General features: G+C 37.8%; 1 protein-coding gene across 1 annotated transcript in view; it reads left to right on the top strand.

Moving 5' to 3' along the window:
* The window catches only part of cdh13 (cadherin 13, H-cadherin (heart)), a 433,135-nt gene that overhangs the window by 247,807 nt on the left and 168,378 nt on the right, over nucleotides 1-16,950 (top strand). The gene's annotated exons all lie outside the window — the stretch shown is intronic.

The following is a 16,950-nucleotide window of genomic DNA, read 5'->3' as shown; positions in this document are numbered from 1 at the left end:
CTCAAAATTTTCTGAACTCTCCTATTACTATTAATATTAAAATATTGAATTCTGAAATATAGGACATATGGTATAGGTGTCATCCCTCTTTCTGTGTTTGTTTATCTAAGCACTAAGCATCGTTTTTGTCATTAACATGCATTATTTGACAGACACTTTGATTCTAAACAGCTTTGAGTGGAAAGTACAGTATACATTTAATTCCCGAAGTAAAGTCGAACGCACAGTCATGCAAAGTATTTTTTTTTTACTTGTACATTTACATTTCTGATGACAGAAATTGCATCAACTGCAGTGTACCCGGACCCTCGTGTAAAAAATAGATCATACTTCGACCTTGGTACAAAATGATACCCATGACTGCCTCTTTGAGAACCTCTCCGATTCATCTGCACCCAGAGGACTCAGAAGCACTTTTTACTCAAAGATTAAAAAAACACATGGCAAACATGTGCAGGATTTATCCGTGGATAGTTTGATTTGGATTTATTCACACTGCACTTCCGTAAATGTTACGGAAATTACTAACTCCCCCTTTGCGAGAGCGACCCCAGAATCAATTACTGGACATGTTTGCATGTACACATAAGGCACTTATGGGATTTTTTGGGATCAACGTGCTGTGTGAATGGGGCTCATGTCTCAGGGGAGATAAGTGAATCTCTTAAGCTTTGAACTTGTCTTACCTTCTTTTTAATGCAGTGTAGAAATACTGAATTCAGCGGTTCTTTCAGAGCACCCAGATTCAATGAAGCTTCTGCAGTACCACTGGGAGGACATTGTTTCTTGCCTGTTACTAAATCCCTTTTCCCTGTTGTTGATACATCTAAGGTTTTAAATATACCTTCAGTATGATGCTATTGTTAGAAACCATTATTCAGAAGGAAATAGAGGAATGTATTGATTTGAGCAATGAATACCTATAGAGGAGTGCTGAGGGACCAAAAAAGGGTGAATGTTAGTTGCCAATAATGTGGTCTCGTGGCTTTCCTGGCAAATGATGTCTCATGGACACTCAAGGGAACGGATACATCATTACAATGACATAATTTGAATACAGTTTAGGAAATGTCTCTTTTTAATTCTTGAAATTTTAATCAAATTTGCCAAAGCCTGCATGATACTGAATATAAATTAATTCATAACAAAATTATTATTAAGAACTTCACATAGCTATTATATTTACTTGAATTCAATTGCATTTTACTTCTTCCTCAGATAACAAGTTTGCACCCTGTTTGCTACAGTACCTTTATTCAAATCTGATCACAAATGCATTGTAATTTAAAATGCATTTTCTATTCAGTTTTGACACCTGGAAGGGATAAAACAATGAAATAAACAATTTTTTATCGTTTCTGCATGCACCAAGTACCAAGAAATAATCAACCAATAAAAGCAAAAGTGTCTAAAAGAGCCCAACTCTCCCCCTTCCTGCCTGCTCTATCTTTCACTTTTCACATGTTTTTATCCAAATTAAATCCCCGTCTGCTCTCTTACAACAGGCATGGCAATGAGTGGAAATATTTTTACAGACACATCGATGTGACCCTGTCGGGTAAATTTAGCCCCACCGGGAGGCTTTAACATGAACATTGAGCTTTATAATCTGCTGAACCGTGTCGATGGCAAAATGTCATGACGATGTTCAAGCTGACACAAAGCAAAACACAAGGCAAAGGGGAGAAATGGAAACCCCGCAAAGATAAAAAATAATTCACAGAGATGGCAGAATGAGACGCTTCGGTGTTTTTAATGTTTCTTATCTTTGAAACTGAGGTTTATATCCTGAATGACTCGAGATGGAGCCGCACAATCTGTGATCCCTGCACATCTGTTCCTTGCACTAAAGAGCAAAAACGGTTCTCCCAAAGGATGAAGCTTGAAAACATTAAAACGCTTCAACTCTTAGGCTTCTGATGCAGACTGTAGTGATATTCTTATATAATCTGATTTTCACATTTGCATCCGACCTCAGTCGTTTTAATATCTATAGCTTGATCTTTTCTCCTATACATATATTTAAGGCCTTTATGGGCATTAGGTTACCCGTAAACAGACCTTGTGACCCAGGTTGAAATCTTTTTCACTGCTTGCTCATTAGTTCCTTTAGACTTAAAAGTTGAGGTTGTACACGTTTTAAATAAATCATTAAATATTCATAGTAATAGTTATTACTATTTGCATTTATTTTAATGGTACCCCAACTACTGTATAAAGGCTTGTTTGCCTTAATACATTATAATTGCCTACTAAAATCCATTCTGAGAAACACATTAAATATTTTAATCACTTAAAAATGTGTGCATTAAAGTCTCTCATATTCTGTTTGATGTCTCATTTATAATTTCACATTCATGTAGCCAATGCCAGTGTTAATCTAATAAACCATACAAGTTTTTATAGTCAGGACACTCTTTAAAACATTTATATTCATACAAAGCAACTTGCAGTACAGTCATGTTTTTATTGTGTTTTTATGTCTGTGTTCCTGGGTATCAAACCCAAGACTTTGGCATGGCTTTCATCGTGTACCGGCGGTATCATTTTAAAAAGTACACCTTTTTACCTAAAAAGTGCATATTAGTACCTCAGTATATAATGGTATCAAATGTAAACATATCTACACCTAAAGCTGTGTTCACACCAGCCGCGGTAGAGGCGTCAAACGTGAGTGATTAATTTAATGTTAAGTCAATGTAAAGATGCGTTTACACGCGTCTGGAGGTCTCGCTGCGCGAATGAGGCGTTAAGCGTGGCACGGTAGACGCAAATCCGCCTAATTTGTGCGTTTAGTTCATGCAAATGACTCGAATTGAGCATTGCTGTGGGAAACACGCAGGTTGTAAAATCTGAACTTTGGCTGAAAATAGCGCTGCTTTAACCAATCAGGAGCTTGTTCTAGTAGTGACGTGATTACAGGAAGTCGCAGAAGCCCCTCCCATTACGCAAATTTCCGTGTGAATGTCTCGAATGACTAGAATTTCACGTGTGGCTTAGACGTGCGAATAACTAGAAGTTCACATTCGTGAATAAAGTGTGTAAACTCAAAATGTTCAAGCGTCCAACTACGTGCGGATATCGCGTTTTTGCCGCCTCTATCGCGTTTGGTGTGAATCCAGCATAGCCCATCAGTCACATTAGCTACAAGATACAGAGCGACAGGCTACCATTCATTTTCAATGGGAGTGGCCATTTGCCAGCGACGAGCTCGCCGCTGCCTCGAGCAAGGTGGGATGAAAATAGACAAGAAGGCTATTTTATGCAAATTATGAGCGATGCGACAAAGCGACTGCCATTCGGGGGAAAAGGGGCAGCGTGACATAGGTCAGTAGCTCGAGTCGAAGAAAATAATTCAAGATGGCGGAAAATGTGTATTTCTGTATATATCTGATAAGTTTGGCATTTTATTTCATAAATTGTGTTACTTTTATCGAGAAATAAATACTTTTAGATCCAAAAACATCTTTCTTGTAACTTAACAATACCTCTGAAGTTACTTTTGATACCGCTTTTAGATACTAGCCAAGGAACGCCCATCAAGCAAGTGCGTGAGAGTACCGGAACCCAAATTTACACTTTTTTATGGTATAGTTGTGTTAAAAGCTTCATGCACTTTGACACTATGCTTAAAGCTCCTACTCTATTTACAATAACAACTCTTTAATTCACATTCGCAGTTCATTCCCAAGCAGACTTTTTGTGAAGAAAAACAACTGAAAGAGAATCATAGCCTGAGTGAAGTGTGTGCGTGCGTGTGTGTGTCCAGTAATGCGACTGAAAAGAGGAAACTCTCAAAAGTATTATTTATTTTCCCCTAATATGTAATTATTAATGTCAAGGTATTTGAAAATTGCTGTTTACAGGGTGGCAACCTGTTATTTATATAATTGTCTCAGCAGAGCCAATAGTCGGATTATTGCTGCTTTTGTAAACACAACTAATGAGGTTCAGTCAGACGCGTTCAATAATGTGAAGTGTTTGTTTGTGCTTTACACATGACCAAATGTCCTATTTTTCTCAGTCAGTCACTGTCAGGTATATTTAATGTCTCCTGTGGCTGTGTAATGGGCTCCCCTGTGTGCTTTAGACAGCTGACGATCATTTTTATCCATCATAGCAGATAACAACCTTCATAGCGTGACAACTTCTATTGCCCCATTCATTCTCAGCTGATCTCTGTTTAGTCAATGAGTGATATTTTTGTATAATGAATAATTAAAGGAATTAACTTAAAAGTCATTATGTCCTCATCCGTATACTTTCTAAGCACAAAAGATGTATGCATCATTAAACACCAGTGAGGTTTTTTGTTGTTGTTGATGTTGAATAATGGGTATCTCTCTTTTAGCAATATTACATTGGATAAGACCTAAATGTGAAGGAAGTTACTTAAATAATTAATTGAAGAGCTCAGATGGTCTGACATATTTTTAATATTGCTGAAAACACCTAGGTTAGCGGCCCTTTAGGTTTCTGTAGCTTAATGCATAATGTTAAATATAATTCAAAATGTCACAACTGTAATCTTGTTTGCACCCATCAGGAAATGATTGACAGATCGAGAGAAAAAATGAGATAAAGTCACACAGAATAAATGTGGCCTAAAGAAAAGACTCCTCCTCATTGTAACATAACAGACAGCCTGCAATGTCGATCACCAGATGCCCACATTTTACCAGTGTGGGCCATGAGCATGTTACAATAAACTGATGTGAAAATACAAGAACTGCTCTTGTCAATTCACTATTGCCCTCTGAAACTGAGTGATTTCGATGTGTTTGTAGTTTGTTTTGTTGCGGATAACCCGAGGACATGTTGACTGCCCCGAGAAAAGACAGAGCTCTTGTCCATATGTATCTCTGTGTTCACATGGGTTGAATGAACACCAGCGGGGTATAAGTGCACTTGACGGGCTGTAAACACCCCTAAGATGCAAGTCAAAAAAAAGCAGGGAAAAAAGAGAGAGAGAGAAAAAAGGAACGCGACAGCAAGAATGTTAAACAGTGGCGTCTAAGACAGATGTTTTGTGTGGGGAAAGACAGCAGGATAGCTTCTTCTAAGGCAGGGGTCTCAAACTGGCTTGGGGCCCTTTCTGAGATTGACATCTCGTCGGAGGGACGCAGAGCTTTACATAAAAACACAATATTTCTGTAAATATACAGTTTTTCTATTATTTAACATATAATAATACTCCAAAAAAAGTATATATTATTTTAACAGTATAAATATTTTCTTATAAACTTTATACGCTGAAAAAAAATCTCTGGTTGCACATGATTGAATTAAGTTTTCTTAAAATGATTTTTATTAAAAAACTTTTGGATCTACATGATTTAATTATGTCACCATTTCAACATGATTGAATCAAGTTTTCTTAAAATGAAATTCATTTTAAGTAATGATAATTTCATTTTAAGATAACTTTATTTAATCATGTGCAACTGATGTCCAGAAGTTTTTTTTTTGTGTGTAAAACCTTTCACTAAACTAACAAATTAAATATTATACATTGCAACCAGGTAGTATTGCTGTTTTGATTTATTTAGGGTTTTTTAAGTCACAGACTTGACTTGGTTAAGTTCCATCTCTGTAAAAATTCATATTCGGCTACTGCTCGATGTATAACTGCATAGCCAGCAACATAATGATATATATCCTTCATACTATACTTAGGCCCAATCCCATTTCTCTGTTTTACCTCTTACCCTTACCCCTACCCCTTAGTTGTGCACGTTTACGTGAGGGTAGGGCCAATTGGGATAGCCCTTACTTTCACATGAACGTGCAAAACTAAGGGGTAGGGGTAAGGGGTAAGACAGAGAAATGGGATTGGGCCTTATATTGAGATGAGTGAGATGCATACGTTTTTTTGCAATTTTCTCCTCATCTTTCCTCTTTTTCCCGTCATGGCACCTGATCCTATGTCTTCCGGTCTCCCTCCCTATGAGGTGTCGCAATTGAAAGTTGTGACTTGATGTGAACTAACCCCGCAGCAGCTCTTTTCTAACAGAGTAACAGCTGAGAAACCCTGCAAAGTAACCCTAATGCTGCATTTACACCAACCGCGTTTTAGGCGTCAAAATCGCGTCTACCGCCACTTGAACAGTTTGAATGCATTCGCGCGTGTAGAGCGAAGTAGACGCACGGAAAAAGCAAACATTTGGCGCGCGTCAGAGGCAAACTACGCTTCTTGTGGGAGGGGCAAGTGCTATGCGGTTGTCTGTTTGCAAGATGACTGATGTTGATTGTGCATTTATCGAGAGAGTTACCAGTTTGTATTTGGAAACCTTACTATAGGGGGAAAATAAACGGTGCGGGTCGATAAAAGTCACGTGACTCAAAAGTAAAATGTGTATTACAACTTACCAGGTTGCCCAATGTCCTCACTGACACTCTTCCAAGCGAGGTCCTTTTTATTCCTGTCTCCTCTATAGAGATAAGAACTTGTGTGGTATAGCTCTGGGTGACTGCTTGCGGACAATATCAAGCCTTCATGCTGAATGAGTGACTCCGGGCGGGGCTGCCACCACAGCAGCAAGCAGGCTCCTGATTGGTTAACGCGGCGCGAAATTCCGCCAAAGTTCAAATTTCCCAACTCAGGCGTCAGCCGCAAATTCGTGTAAACTGAAAAATGCACAAAAAGCACCATTTGCGTGTACCGTGCACAACGCACAATTCGCGCCTTTTGTGTGAACTAGACGCGCGAATGAGGCAGAAACGCGTTGTCCGCGCCGCGCCAAACACCTCATCCACGCCGCAGGACCTCCAGATGCGCGTCTTCACATTGACTTAACATTGAAATCACTTGCGCTTCACACCTCTACCACCGTTGGTGTAAACGCAGCATAACAGGTATGCTCTGGTAGTCTCCAAAGTCCTGACCAGATTAACTGATCGCATGGTGACAGTTATATGATTGACGTGAGGTGGAGATGAGAAATTAAATTCCGATCACACATTCCCTTATCCTTGCCGTCACAGGGAGTGTGGCTCATGGTTGCATAGCAACGGAAGACATGCAACCTCCGCTTTGGAAAGAAAAAGAGAACATTTAACACACATTTTTGTATGGGACTGTGAAAGGCCCCTTAAATATACACATTGAAAAAGTCTATAATCTTAGTTTTTAAGGGTCCTACATATGCAAAGGGTGTCTCTTTTAAAATTGACATTCTGTATTTAAACATGGTCCTGATCCAGTAGCCATGTACAAGTGATTGTAAAATTGAAAAAAAACTTAATGTACATCTATTTACATGACAAATGTAGTGAGCATGAGCTCCTGTTGTGTTGAGATGTCTGTTTTACTGAAAATGAGCCACAGTGGGGAATCTGGTTTGTTATGATGTTTGATAACCTCTATAACGTGTACGCCACTATAGCTTAATTCACATTGGGTTTTGTTTAGATTTTCAATGCATATAAAAGGCGCACATTGAGAAGGTTTTTAATAAAGCTGTATTATTTTACTACAGAAGTGCAGAATCATGACATTTGGGTTTTAATGGAATATTGTACTTGAGAATGAGAAATCTGTCATCATTCACTGACTCTCATGTTGTTGAAAACACAAATGATTTTATTTAATGGAACACGGCAGGAAAACCTGAATTTGTGTGCTTTTTCCTATACAATGAATGCGGATGGATGCTGTCGGGCTTCAAAGGAAAACATTTGAAGTTCCTAGTCATTTCACTGCAATAACACATTTCTTATTTTGTAATTTACTTTGTAAGTTACTTACTTTGTATCTTCTTAATGTCTTACTATTGTTGTCTTGTTTTACAAGTATCATGTAGCTCAAATATCTACTATTTGATGCTCGTAAAAATGCATTGACTTGCTGCCCCCTCCTCGTTCTGTGATTAGTTCCCTATTTCTATTTTTTTTTTATGAACATGTAGTTATTGTGTCTATTACACACATAAAGCACATCAGACCAGTAAATTATCACAACGCACTTATATTTTAGAGAATGTAGATATTCCATTGTCAGTGGTTTAACGCATCCACTCGTGACCCACCAATTAATCAGATTGCTAATTAATTGACCCACCTGACTGGCGGACAATCCATATATCTTTAGCTCTCACACGTACATTTGCATACCCGTCAACATTGGGATTTAAAAATAGGAAGAAATTTTCCTAACTGATGATTGTATGTTTGTAAATCTCTTCTGTGTCTCTTAAGGCCAGTGTAGAGGAACATAACTTGATAATGCATCAAACCCTTAACACTACAAACTCTGATGTGAGGAGTCTGAATCATTACTGGCATTGATTATGCTGCAGACTTATAACTGCGCTGGTCTGGGCCAGACAAAAAGAGCGACCTGTGCTTCAGGAAGCAAGTGAGAGTGATGTCATGCATTACTGGCAATGATCGCAACACTCTGGTAATGTGCTGGCAGAGCGAGGAACTCCCCCATTTTGGCTACGCCGTGTAATGCATCTTTCCTGATGGGCTCTTTGGGTAATGCAAAATGGCAAGTGCCATCATTGGTCATTTCCACTGGGGTGAGAAGGGAGGGGAGACTCATCATCCGTTACCTCAGATGGGTCGCTAATTTGAGCTCTTAATGTTCCACTTCAGAGCCAGGGAAGTTGTGTAGTCAAGAGCCCAAAGGAGGTGATTCAGTCCAAGTTTGACAGCAAGTTCTTATCAGCATTATTTTTTCACTCTTACACTTAAAAAATCTGGCACAGAACCTGGACTATTAAGATATCAGCTTTAAAGGGGCTCATTTTGCCTTAAACCTTGAAAGGTTGCATATTGCTTGATGTTTTTAAAATTATAATAAAAAAACTGCAGAATATTTACTAATATTTAAAAATCTGTTTTAAGCAGATATATACTAGTGAGTTCTTTCAATCCACGGGTGGGTAAAATATAAATAAACCCACAACAGTTGGTTTCAGTTAACCTATGCTGGGTCATTTCAACCCAAAATTCCGGTTGTTTCGACCCATGATTTGGTAAATTATAAACATCTTCTAGGTTTATTTTACTTATATATTTGTATATTTGTGTTACCTTGGATTGAACCAATAATAATTAGCTTCTCCATTGCATAGTACCCCACAGTTTGGTTTGGGTCGGGTCAGCTTACTTTTGGGGGTTTTTCCATTGGGTGCAGTACGTAGTACCTGATATTTTTTTTAGTACCACCTCGGTTGGGGTTTCAACCGACCCGAGCTGATACCAAAACGTGACGCAAAAACACTGTAGATCACTGATTGGTCTGAGAGATTTCGTCACTACCAGCGTCATCGCTATAATGTAAAAGAATAAGCTTTACCTTCATGCTAGCTTGCGCTGTCTCGAGTAAACCTGTTGTCATCTGTGCTTTCAAGTGAGTTCCCAAACTCCCTTTTAGCGATGAAAAACATCCACAGGTTGAGAATCAGGAACACCATAACAGTTTCTTCCAGACTTGCAGTTTGTAGCAGCACATTCGCGAGGCGCATGTCCACATATATGCTTAAATGCAACTTAAATGAGGCTCAGCGGAGCGCATCGACTGACACCACGGGTATTTGAACAGAAACTGTGATGTGAGACACTGATAAACGCGAAAATTTAAACGCAATCTATTTGTTGTGGTCAATTAAATTTTGTGGCGGACTGAGAAATTAAAAAAAATGTATGGGAATGTACGACAACGCTGTCACTTGTATGATGTCACAGCAGTAGGCAGCGCAAATATAACGACATGCCTATAATCCCTCCCACTCCAAAGTGTCACTAAACTCGATGGAAAAGTTAACCAAGTCAAATGGCGCTTTTCCATTGCATAGTACCCCACGGTTTAGTTTAGTTTGGGTCGGGTCAGCTCACCTCACTTTGGTGTGGTTAGCTTTTCCATCAAGTTTAGTATCACTTCGGAGTGGGAGGGATTATAGGCGTGTCGTTATATTTGCGCAGCATAACGCTGTGACATTATACAAGTGAGAGCGTTGTTGTACATTCCCATACATTCATCTATTTCTCAGTCTGCCACAAAATTAAAATTGGCCACCACATAGATGTTTGCACATCGCGTTTAACACTACCTCTGTCTCACATGACAGTTTCTGTTCAAACACCCGACCCGTGGCGTCAGTCGACGGCGCTCCGCTGAGCCTCATTCAAGTTGCATTTAAGCATATATAATGCGGACGTGCACGTCGCGAATGTGCCGCCACAAACTGCAAGTCTGGAAAAAACTGTTATGGTGTCCCGGATTCTCAACCTGCGGATGTTTTTCATCGCTAAAAGGGTGTTTGGAAACTTATAGCAGAACACAGATAACAACATGTTTGCTTGAGACAGCGCAAGCTAGCAGTAAGCTAAAGCTAATATTTACATTATAGCGATGACGTGACGATTCTCTCAGACCAATCAGTGATCTACAGTGTTTTCGCATCACGTTTGGTATCAGCTCGGGTCGCTTGGAACCCCAACCGAGGTGGTACGAAAAAAAGTATCGGGTACTACGTACTGCACCCAATGGAAAAGCTCCCAAAAGTAAGCTGACCCGACCCAAACTAAACTAAACCATGGGGTACTATGCAATGGAAAAGCGCCAAAAGTGAGGTGAGCTGACCCGACCTGACCCAAACTAAACCGTGGGGTACTATGCAATGGAAAGCGCCATTACGAGGACCGCACCGACATACTTTCATACATTCCTACACCCTATCCAAAATCTTACATTAAAGGCGGAGTCCATGATGTTTGAAAGCCAATGTTGATATTTGAAATCACCCAAACAAACACGCCCCTACCCCAATAGAATCTGGAATTTCTGTTGATAGACCCGCCCCACACATACGCAACCCGGCATTTGATTTGATTTGATTGGCTATAAGTGTGTTTTGGTAGTCGGCCCGTTTCCTTCTCCAAACCGTTTTTCAAACATCGTGGACTCCGCCTTTAAGCAAATGAGCGGCGCCTTGTGTTACCTTCACTAAATCATGTTCCCGCTCATTTTCCTTCACTTCTTCCTGCTGGTGAAATGACCTTTCTTAGCAATCCAGTCAGCCACATCTCTTGCAACATTCAAAAAACAATTAAAAAACCCATCTCCTCCAAATATACTTGACATGGATATTGACCGCATTTCTTTCTCTTCTCCCTTTTCAGTAAGAAAAACCCTCTCTGTTTCTCTAAACAGGTATTGTTCCGGAATAGTGAAAACTTGTATAAGCACCTTTTGTACTATTGTCTCCATGTGACACATCGTTTTGGATAAAAACTGCTAAATGCTAAAATGTAATGTAATGTAATGCAATGTAATTGTTATAATGTAATACTCTACAAATTAGGCTTTCACAGATTTGTAAGAGAGGCTCAGATAAAAGTTAGCTACCTCTAAACAGATTGTAGCAATGACTGTACACAGAAAAATCAAAGTGATGCTTCAGCATTGTTTGCAGGTGCGCAAATAAAAAAATAACAGCGCTACAGGGGAGCGTTAGGACCCCCATTAGGGGACTTCAAAGCTCTTTGATGAGACAATGATTTGCAGCGGGTTAACGCTCTTTGTGGGCCAATCGCTCAGGCATGTTGAGAAAGCTGTAACATATCTGGTCTGGGGTATTGCGCTCGCCACGTTTGTGTTTACTCGAGGCTGAGAGATTTGCCTTTTTGCTTTCGATGTGCAGCTCCCAGGGGCGCACAGAACGTACACGGTCGCTGTGGCGCTAGGAGAAGGGCGGAATGAATAAGTGATGTGGGCTTCGGGGAGCCTCAGCTCTGAGGCAGCGAGGCAGAGAGATTGAGGCGGTGAATCGAGGCAGATGCTAGCGTCTTAGCCATCACTGCACTCTCAGGTGGGCTCTCATGGAACCTCACACTGTGAAACGCAAATAAATCTTCTCTTTTCTCACTTTCTTCATACGTACCACCTCCAAACGCATGCCCACCCTGTCGTTCCTCTTCTTGTTTTCCTTACATGACCCTTGTTTTATCTAGCCTGTTTTTAGACTGTGTACAGATTGTACAGTTTTCTCTTTCTTTCTGTTATTTTGAGCCTTGTGGTTCAGCTTTTCTAAAGAGGAAAATATTCAGTTCCAGTCAGGCTAGAGAAAATGGGATCGTGAGAAGGAGCTGGGGAGAAACTAAACTTAACAGTCCAAGCACACTATTAGAGACTATTCTGTATTCATAAAGAACCCGACAGGCACACAAGAGTTCAAGTGAGCTCAAGAGCTTGTATTCAAACTAGAGCTGGGAAATGTATGACTAACAATGATTTTATCTTAATAAATGTATGTAAAGGCTTTAAATTTTAATGCAAGTATAATACAGTAAAATGATTTACATTGTTTTTACTAAATGGAGCAAGAATTATGTTTTATTATTTATATTCACTGTATAAATGCAAAAAATGACTTTCTTACTTAGTATTTTTGTCTCTTTTTCAGTAAAAATATTTAAAAATTCTTAAATTAAGATGCTTTTTCTTGATAAGCAAAACGACCCAAGAAAATAAGTCTAGTTTTTAGACCAAAAATATCAAATTTAAGTGATTTTGTGCATAAAACAAGAAAAAAATCTGCCAATGGGGTAAGCAAACTAAATATTGAAAATTTTTCTTAAACACTAAATTCAAGAAAAATTGCTTACCCCGTTGGCAGATTTTTTGCTTGGTTTATGCTCATCAAGAAAAAACATCTTAATTTAAGAATTTTTTAAAAAAATATTTTTTTTTTATTCAGCTTTTTGTGTCATTGAGCATGAATGTCTTTTTTGTGTCACTCAGCACAAATTTCTATAAAAAGTTTTTTGTGTCAATAGCGCAACTTTGTTTTTTGTGCCATTTTATGTATTGTTTTCTAATTTTTTATTAAAATTTTTAACTATTGTTGCTTGGGGTTGGTGTTACACTGCAAAAAATACTTTCTTAGTATTTTTGTCTTATTTTTAGTAGAAATATCTAAAAATTCTTAAATTAAGATCTGAGAAAGACCTAAGAAAATAAGTCTATTTTTAGACAAAAACTATACAATTTAAGTGAATTTGTGCCTAAAACAAGCTAAATTATCTGCCAATGGAGTGAGAAAAAAATCTTCAAAATAAGTTTTCTATTTTTTTTTTTTTTTGAGCACTTAATTCAAGCTAAATTTTCTCACACCATTGGCAGATAATTTAGCTTGTTTTAAGCACAAATACACTTAAATTAAATATTTTCTGTCTAAAACTAGACTTATTTTCTTCGGTCATTTGCTCAGCAAGAAAATACATCTTAATTTAAGATTTTTTAAATATTTCTACTGAAAACAAGACAAAAATACAAAGTAAGAAAGTCATTTTTTGCAGCGAGAATGACTTTCTGTTACATTTCAGACAACCTAACCCCAACTCTAACTTCAACCTCAAGCAAAAATTATTAAAAAAATCGGAAAAGAAAAACACGTCGAAGCCAATACATAAAATTACATCCTTACCCAAAACCCAAATCAAATTCCAATCCCAAGTGACCATGATTTAAAAATAAAAATTGAAAACTAATATTAAGATTAAGATATACTTTATTGTCCCCAAAGGGGAATTTTGTTTTGGACTCTGTCCATTCCGCAGCTTTACAGAGACAACACAAAAGACATTTTGCAATTTATAATATTGCACAAAAAAAATACACAACTTATATATTGCACACTCCAGAAGGCATATAAAATACACAATTGGCACGCTGCACACTCCATAGTACCCATAAAATACACAACTAATACATTGCACAGAATTAATATAGGTCACGCTCCATAAGGCTTATAAAATATACATAAAATACACAATTGGCATATTGCACATTCCCTATGGCCTACAAATCACACAAATGACAATTCGCACACATCAACAACCTGCATATTGCACACCCCAAAAGCCTACAGATTGCAAGACTCACATATTATACACACCTACATATTAGAGTTGATGAGCTTAATAGATATTTTTACGGTATTAGCCTACATTTCGGACCTCTAAATCTTCTGCCAGAGGGTAAAGGCTCGAATTCTGCATAAAGGATATGGGTCGGGTCTGAAACTATTTTTTTGTGCCTGTCTACCGAAAACAATACATAAAATGACACGAAAAAAGTCATGCTAGGCACACGAAAAACAATTTATAGAAATTCACGCTGAGGGACACGAAAAAGACCTTAGTGCACAATGACACAAAAAAGCTGATGATCTTGTCTATGAACACAAATAAATAAATCAAATATTTTGTGACTATACCACGAAATGCCTTGAGGTCGGGTTGTCTATTGTTCATACTGATAGATTATAAAAATAAAAATAAAGATGCTTAAAATTTTCTTCATGGTGTCATAAAGAACCATCTTTGATTCTCCAAAGAAACATTTTGGTCTCCAAATAACAATAGTTTTAATCCACTATAGATAATCTACTGTTTAACAGAAATATCCTGTGAATGTTAAAGGTTATTTATGTTACCTTACTTCGTGTTCTTGCTCAACTAGTATAGCACTGCATTAAAGCAATGGAAATAGGTTCGATCCCATACATTTGATTTAAAGGAATAGTCCATTTTCTTAAAAGAAAAATCCAGATAATTTACTCACCACCATGTCATCCAAAATGTTGATGTCTTTCTTTGTTCAGTCGAGAAGAAATTATGTTTTTTGAGAAAAACATTGCAGGATTTTTCTCATTTTAATGGACTTTAATAGAGCCCAACATTTAATACTTAACTCAACACTTAACAGTTTTTTTCAACGGAGTTTCAAAGGTCTATAAACGATCCCAAACGAGGCATAAGGGTCTTATCTAGCGAAACGATTGTCATTTTTGACAAGAAAAATAAAAAATATGCTCTTTTAAACCACAACTTTTCGTCTAGATCCGGTCGTGATACGTCAGCGTGACCCCATGCAATACATCATGACGTCAAGAGGTCACAGAGGACGAACGCGAAACTCCAGTGTTTACAAGTGTGGTGAAAGAGGACCGTTCCTACGTTGTTGTATGTCAACTGATACTAATTAATGTCTTTGTGTCAGCTTATTGTTTACAATGGTCCGCAAATGTGCGTTTTATATATGTAACACGTGACCTCCCTACGTCACTATGCATTTACGTTAGGTCACGCTGGACCGGACCTAGAAGAAAAGTAGTGGTTTAAAAGTGTATATTTTTTATTTTTCTTGTCAAAAATGACAATCGTTTCGCTAGATAAGACCCTTATGCCTCGTTTGAGATTGTTTATAGTCCTTTGAAACTCCGTTGAAAAAAACTGTTAAGTGTTGAGTTAAGTTTAAATGTTGGGCTCTATTAAAGTCCATTAAAATGAGAAAAATCCTGCAATGTTTTTCTCAAAAAACATAATTTCTTCTCGACTGAACAAAGAAAGACATCAACATTTTGGATGACATGGTGGTGAGTAAATTATTTGGATTTTTCTTTTAAGAAAATAGAATATTCCTTTAATGTGTACCTGTAGAATGCATGCAATGTAAGAGAAAAAAGGAGAAAAAGCCCAGTGGGAGAAAAAACTCCTTTGGAGTTCATGTGTATTTCAGAGAACTATGATTTGCTCTATCATTGTGTCTCTTCTTCTTAGCACCATTAGAGCAGACAGGCTCTCGTAGTGCAGATCAGCCACAATCACAGACAAACACTCAGGCCACTCAATAATTGCTGACCACCAACAGCAAAGGTACCCATTACCCATGAGGCCTAAAGACCCAGTACTTTCTCTGTTCTACAACTCCCTGTCTGTCGTTTTCATGCTCTTTTTCCATCAGAAACTGTGGTGAGAGATAGGATGCTGAAGGGGGAGATTAGTATTGAGGGATGAATAATTCCTCCATCATGACTGTATTTTAGAGGTAATTGCAGTTATTAGATTGTCTCTGTCAAAGTCAAGGTGTTTCTAAAAATATGGGCACTTTAATGGCCAAAAGGTTGATTTTTATTAAGCTTACACATTTTTTTTGTCTAGCTTACATAACTTATTTTTGTTATCTCGTTGTCCTAAAAAATTGTGTTATGCCTTCATAAATTTTTGCTTAAGTTCATCTTAAAGGCCTTATGTATAGGTTATGTTACTGCGCCTTTCTATAAATAAAATATTACTGTATACATTTGATTCTTTTGATAATCTAAATCAGTGATTCCCAAACTGGAGTACATGAGGTGACAATGGGGGTAGACCTACTTCAAAAACAAACAAACAACTGCATATACCAAGTTTATTTTGTACATAGTTTATTTTGTGCATTCTCTTCCGCCCATGCTGATATCTGAAGTGAACGAGTGTTAGCATGTGTTTCCACTGCAGCTAAAGTATTTCGTTGCCACTCACAACGACTGAGCTCTGTTGGTATGTTAACCTGCTGTCAATTCCACAATCCACCTTGAGAGTGTGACGCTAAACTTTCATACAAATAAATGGATAAACACTTCAAACATGCTCGTTTTTAAAAAAAAGTTGCCAGCCAGCGCCAGCGTTTTTCATGATTTCACAAAAGTTTAATGTCTTCCAGAAAATGTTCTTCTTCAAAAATATAAACATACAATATACCAACTGAAAGAACAGACCCTCTGCTTTCAACCAAAAAAAAAAAAAAACATTTCATCCTACCTTCAGTGGGTTTGGGTTACTTTTAACACAACCTGTGTTTTATTTTAACATAAAATCAACATAAAATGACACATCGTGTGTTAAATAAGATAACACAAAAAAATAACACATCCTTTGTTATAATACTGCGGTCACACTGTACATCATGGGATTATGCACTACATACTGTTATTTTCAGTTTTTTTCTCCACCTAGATCATCTATCGGTCACACTTTTTCATGTGAAATGAATTTGCAGAGTTCACAAAACTTTGGAATATTTAGCATAAGTTTGCATTTCTGGTCTGACGCATTTACATACGGATGAATGGAACTCAATGGAATTTCTAGTGTGACTGCAGCATCATTTAGTCA

The sequence above is a fragment of the Paramisgurnus dabryanus genome, chromosome 9, assembly GCF_030506205.2.
Source record: "Paramisgurnus dabryanus chromosome 9, PD_genome_1.1, whole genome shotgun sequence".
Classification (NCBI taxonomy): domain Eukaryota; kingdom Metazoa; phylum Chordata; class Actinopteri; order Cypriniformes; family Cobitidae; genus Paramisgurnus; species Paramisgurnus dabryanus.
The sequence above is the reverse complement of the archived record's forward strand: the minus strand, read 5'-3'. Positions and strand labels throughout refer to the sequence as shown.